General features: G+C 38.6%; 1 long non-coding RNA gene across 1 annotated transcript in view; it reads right to left on the reverse strand.

Annotated features, from left to right (window-relative positions):
• Positions 1-1215: 1215 nt before the first annotated feature.
• Positions 1216-6503, reverse strand: part of LOC108283082 — a 10848-nt gene continuing 5560 nt past the window's right edge. Inside the window, exon 3 of the long non-coding RNA XR_005195575.1 lies at positions 1216-1321. This is a non-coding gene — a long non-coding RNA (uncharacterized LOC108283082). The remainder of the gene's footprint in view (positions 1322-6503) is intronic.

The following is a 6503-nucleotide window of genomic DNA, read 5'->3' on the forward strand; positions in this document are numbered from 1 at the left end:
TGCACCAGGTACCTCAGTTGGAAATGCAGAAGTTGCCGGCCTTCTGCATTGGTCTTGCTGGGAGCTGCAGATCGGAGGAGCTGTTCCTATTCGACCATCTTGCCCAGAAACCCGTCTGTGTCTTTACATAGCCTTCTTGTAAGAATACCAGTCTTTAGATTTAGGGCCTACTCTAACCTAATATGACCTCATCTTAATGAATTATTTCATTAGGTCTGCAAAGACCCTATTTCCAAATAAGTTCACATTCTGAGGTTCCAGATTAATATGAATCTGAGGGGACATTATTCAACCCAGTACAAATATAGTAATGCTATTTAGTATGTCTTCAAATAAGTTTTAAAAGGGAAAAAAATTCCCTTATGGAAATATAATATGGATACTAAATATGTATTTAGTATCCCAAAGTACATTCAGCTGAGTATTTTATTTTACATTATTTTGATATTTATGTGTTTATACCTTGCCTTGTTCTATGAGGGTTTGGGGGTGTCTTATGATAAAAACACTTAGTTTATAATATGCACAACATAAAATGTATGCTGTTTATTATCAATAATGTATAGTTTTTATTAACACTATGAAATTAGAGATTCAGTAATAAATGAAGATATAGTAAAATCCTTACTGTATGTGCAGTCCAAAAAGCTTAATCACATAAAATCAATGGCTACTTTAATGCAAAGTTAAAAAAAAAAAAATAGGCCAGGCTCAGTGGCTCACACGTGTAATCTCAGCACTTTGGGAGGTGGTAGCAGGAGGATCACGAGGTCAAGAGTTCAAGACCAGCCTGGCCAACATAGTGAAACCCTGTTTCACTACTAAAAATACAAAATTAGCTGGGTATGGTGGTGGGCGCCTGTAATCTCAGCTACTCAGGAGGCTGAGGCAGGAGATTTGAACCTGGGAGGTGAAGGTTGCAGGGAGGCGGGGGTTGCAGTGNTGACCAGGGCCTGCTGCTTTTCTGTCAAGATGCGCTGCCCAGAGAGGACGAATCTAGAGGGGTAGTCTGACTACAATGGTTTTGCCACACTGTGGTGGGCTCTGCCCAGCCTAAACTTCCTGGCGGCTTTGTTTACACTGTGAAAGGAAAATCACCTACTCAAGCCTCGTAATGGCAGATGCCTTTTGCCCTACCAAGCTGCAGCATCCCAGGTCAACTTCAGACTGCTGTGCTGGCAGCGAGAATTTCCAGCCAGTGAATCTTACCTTGCTGGGCTCCATGGGGTGGGATCTGCTGAACTAGACCACTTGGCTTCCTGGCTTCAGCCCCCTTTTCAGGGGAGTGAACAGCTCGGTCTCACTGGGGTTCCAGACACCACTGGGATACGGAAAAAAAACTCCTGCAGCTAGTTAGGTGTCTGCTCAAACAGCTGTCCAGTTTTGTGCTTGAAACCCAGGGACCTGGTGGTGTAGGTACCTGAGGGAATCTCCTATTCTGCGGGTTGCAAAAACCGTGGGAAAAGCACGGTATCTGGACCAGATAGTACCATCCCTCACAGAACAGTCCATCACGGCTTCTGTTGAATAGGGGAGGGAGTTTCCGACCCCTTGCACTCCCCAGGTGAGGCCGACGCCTTTCCCTGCTTCTGCTAACCCTCCACGAGCAGTTAGACAGTGCTGCACCCACTGTCTAACCTGTCCCAATGGGCTGCACCAGGTACCTCAGTTGGAAATGCAGAAGTTGCCGGCCTTCTGCATTGGTCTTGCTGGGAGCTGCAGATCGGAGGAGCTGTTCCTATTCGACCATCTTGCCCAGAAACCCGTCTGTGTCTTTACATAGCCTTCTTGTAAGAATACCAGTCTTTAGATTTAGGGCCTACTCTAACCTAATATGACCTCATCTTAATGAATTATTTCATTAGGTCTGCAAAGACCCTATTTCCAAATAAGTTCACATTCTGAGGTTCCAGATTAATATGAATCTGAGGGGACATTATTCAACCCAGTACAAATATAGTAATGCTATTTAGTATGTCTTCAAATAAGTTTTAAAAGGGAAAAAAATTCCCTTATGGAAATATAATATGGATACTAAATATGTATTTAGTATCCCAAAGTACATTCAGCTGAGTATTTTATTTTACATTATTTTGATATTTATGTGTTTATACCTTGCCTTGTTCTATGAGGGTTTGGGGGTGTCTTATGATAAAAACACTTAGTTTATAATATGCACAACATAAAATGTATGCTGTTTATTATCAATAATGTATAGTTTTTATTAACACTATGAAATTAGAGATTCAGTAATAAATGAAGATATAGTAAAATCCTTACTGTATGTGCAGTCCAAAAAGCTTAATCACATAAAATCAATGGCTACTTTAATGCAAAGTTAAAAAAAAAAAAAAAAAACCAAAAAAAAAAAAAAAATTAAAAAAAAAAAAAAAAAAAAAAAAAAAAAAAAAACTTCTCAATTACGGTTAATGTGTGTTTTATTTGTTTTCATTTATGTGTAAGAAATGGACCAATCATTACAAAATACGTAGCACACACTGAGTTGAGAAAGCCCCAAATAATCACAAAGTAGTCACTTCTGACTCCACCCCGCAGAAGATAATATCTTTAGCTGGTCTTCATTTGAGAATTGCACCCAGGTAAAGATTGGGAGCCAATTGCCAGTTGAATTCCATCTGAATTTACATTACCTCAGAGACATTCTCACAGTTTTAACATAGTTAAGACCAGAGAATGCTAAAATACAGATGATAAGAGGAAATACAGTCTGTTGCACAATTCTCATTATCAGAAAGGAAAGAATACATCAGCTCCTTCAGAAAAGCCAAGTTTTGCTATGAGTTATTCAAAAATGTATTGCTGAGTGATGAAGGGAGTAGACAACGTCCTTTTAAAATCACTAAAGTAATTGTAAAATCAGCTTTATAAGGCTGCTTCTTATCAATTGTTTTGTTAAAGTGGAGGCCTTAATGCTAAAACACAACTCAGCCAAGGCAGTTATGAGAAGGGCCAGAATAACACAAGCCATTGATTCCAACTTATTTCAAGCACACAAGTTAAAATAACTGGAGTGTAACTAAAACAAATACCCTTCAAACTCACCTTCCCACCTAGCCTTTTATTAAGTATGGTATAGAAGACTCTACCCACCTGTGCTCACTGATGAGCACACAGAAAGCTAATATTCTGAGCTGCTAAATTGATACATGCTTTAAAAACAAGTGAACTGACAGATAAACTACATATTTCTTTAAATTTTACATTTGGGGTACATGTTCCAGTTTGTCACATAAATATATTATGTAGTGGTAAGGTTTGGGTTTCTAATGAACTCATCACCAGTAGTGAACATTGTACCCAACAGGTAATCTCTGACCCCTCATCCTTCTCCCATTCACCCCTTTTTTGGAGTCCTCAGTATCTGTTATTTCCATCTTTATGTCCATGTGTTCCCATTGTTTAGTTCCCACAAATGAGAACACACATAATTTGATTTTCTGTTTCTGAGTTATTTCACTTATGGCCTCCAGCTCCATCCATATTGCTGCAGAGGACATGATTTTATTAATTTTTATGGCTGTATAGTATTCTATAATACATATATATATATTTATGTTCTATGAGATATATATGCGTGTGTGTATATATGTGTGTGTGTGTGTGTGTGTGTGTGTGTGTGACATTTTCTTCACCCAATCAACCATTGATGTACACTTAGGGTTGAATCTATGACTTCCCTATTGCAAATAGCCCTGTGATAAACATACGAGTGCATGTCTTTTTGAACTAACAATTTCTTTTCCTTTGGGTAGATTCCCTGTAATTGCTCAGTTGAATGATAGTTCTATGTTTAGCTCTTTGAGAAATCTCTATACTGTTTTCCACAGGAGCTGTACTAATTTTTACTCCCATCAATAGTGTATAAGCATTCCCTTTTCTCTGTATCCTTGCCAACAGCTATTATTTTTTTACTTTTTAATGATAGCCATTCTGACTGATGTTACATGGCTTCTCATTGTCAATTACCTTGCATTTCTCTGATAATTAATGATGTTAAGCATTTTTTCATATTTGTTTCATTTGTTGGCTACTTGTATTTTGAAAAATGTCTGTTCTTGTCCTTTGCCCACTTTTTTATGGGGTTGTTTTTTTCTTCTTGATTCATTTGAGTTCCTTATAGATTCTGGATATCAGTCCTTTGTTGAATGCATACTAAGTAAATATTTTCTCCCTGTATTAGTCTGTTCTCACACTGCTACAAAGAACTGTGTGAGACTGGGTAATTTATAAAGGAAACAGGTTCAATTGGCTCACAGTTCCACATGGCTGGGAAGACCTCAGGAAACTTATAATCATGGTGGATGGGCAAGCAAACATGTCCTTCTTCACAAGGCAGTACAAGAGAGAAGTGTGGAGTGAAGAAGGAAGAGGCCCTTATAAAACCATCAGATCTTGTGAGAACTAACTCACGATCATGAGAACAGCATGGAAGAAACCACCCCCATGATTCATCACCTCTCACCTGATTCCTCCCTCAACACCTGGGGATTATGGGGGTTATAATTTGCGATGAGATTTAGGTGGAAACACAGAGCCAAATCATATCACGCCCATTCTGTAAGCTGTCTTAGTTTATTTTGTTGTTTCTTTTGCTATGCAGAAGCTCATTCATTTAACTATTTGTCTATTTTTGTTTTCATTTTATTTGCTTTTGAGTTCTTAGTCATAAATTCTTTGCCTAAGCCAATATCCAGAAGAGGCTTTTCCTAAGTTTTCTTCTGGATTTTTGTAGTTTCAGGTCTTACTTTTAAGCCTTTAATCCATCTTGAGTTAATTTTTGTATACAGTGAGAGATGGGGTCCAGTTTGATTCTTCTGCATGTGGTTAGTCAGTTTTCCTAGCCCAATTTATTGAATAGGAAATCCTTTCTCCACTGTTTATTTCCATCAACTTTGTTCAAGATCAGATAGTTGTAGCTATATGGCTTTATTTCTGGGTTGTCTTTTCTGTTCCATTGATCTATGTGTCTATTTTTGCACCAGTACCATGCTGTTTTGGTTACTATAGCCTAGTAGTACAGTTTGAAGTCAGGTAATGTGATGTCTCTGGCTTTGTGCTTTTTGTTTAGAATACTTTTGTTATGTGGGCTCTTTTTTGGTTCCATATGAATTTTAGAATTGTTTAGAAAAGTTACATTTCTCAGACAATGAGATAAAAATGCAGCCTGGGCAACATAGTGATATCCTGCCTCTACAAAAGAAACATGAAGTCCCTAGCCTGTCAAAATAGAACTCTAGACAATGGTTGAGAAGAATCAGAAATGCTAAAAATGGATGCCAGTGCCCCAATTAAAGCTCTCTCTACGCTTGTACTTTGTAACCCCATCCCTCCCTAAAACTAAAACTAAAAGGCTCCAGCATTCTAACCCTAATATGAACACAACCAGTGGATAAGTCTGTTTTCAAAAGCAATGGCTATAACTGAGTGACAAAAATGTGTGTTCCTCATTCCTTACTATGATGCTTCTTCTGGGAGGTGACTTCCAAGCCACTATATTATCCAGACTCTCTTGCATTCCAATGTAGTCATTTAGCTACATAGGATATAAGTAGAAGTGATATGTATCACTTCCAGGCCAGGGCTTTTAACAAAGTAGGTGTACCTTTGCACTTTCTTATTTACTCTTCTGCCAGCCAGAGGCAGAAGGCCTAAAGATATGCTAAGTAGTGCTAGGGGAAAGAACCTAGGTCTCTGAATCACCACATGCAAGAAGCCACCTGCTGATCAGGCATTGGACCACAATACAGGTGAGAAACAAACATCTATTATCTAAAGCCATTGAAATTTGTATAACTAGCATTATCACAATCACTTATCTGCCCCCACCTGGGCCTGCCACCCATGTACACAGAGATCCCACTACTGGCAGATATCCCATGGGAAAACAGACTTATATATATCACAGTAAGAAACTCCTAAAAGCTACTTAGAAGGCTCATTCTGAAATATAATGGACAAGAAAGATCACAAGAAAGAAAACAAGCAGCATAAAAGAGAAAGATCAAGATAAATAGTATTCATCCTGAGAAAAGAACACAGGTTATCTATGGAATAGAAAAAAAATTAAATGTTTAATTAATATTCTCAGAGACATTTGAAAGATACTGCTTCCATGAAACTATGACTGGATACTCCTACATCGTATCCTAACTTCACACACACAAACCAAAATAAAAATACAAAAGAAGGAAGAGTTCTTAGAAATTAAGCATATGATCGCTGACATTTTAAAAATCAGAAGGGTTGGCCGGGCACGATGGCTCACACCTGTAATCCCAGCACTTTGGGAGGCCAAGGCGGGTGGATCAAAAGGTCAAGAGATCAAGACCATAGTGAAACCCCATCTCTATTAAAAAATACAAAAATTAGCTGGACGTGGTGCCATGCACCTGTGGTCCCAGCTACTCGGGAGGCTGAGGCAGGAGAATTGCTTGAACCCAGGAGGCGGAGGTTGTAGTGAGCCAAGATCGTGCCACTGCACT

Source organism: Cebus imitator, unplaced genomic scaffold (assembly GCF_001604975.1).
Source record: "Cebus imitator isolate Cc_AM_T3 unplaced genomic scaffold, Cebus_imitator-1.0 Scaffold256, whole genome shotgun sequence".
NCBI classification, from domain to species: domain Eukaryota; kingdom Metazoa; phylum Chordata; class Mammalia; order Primates; family Cebidae; genus Cebus; species Cebus imitator.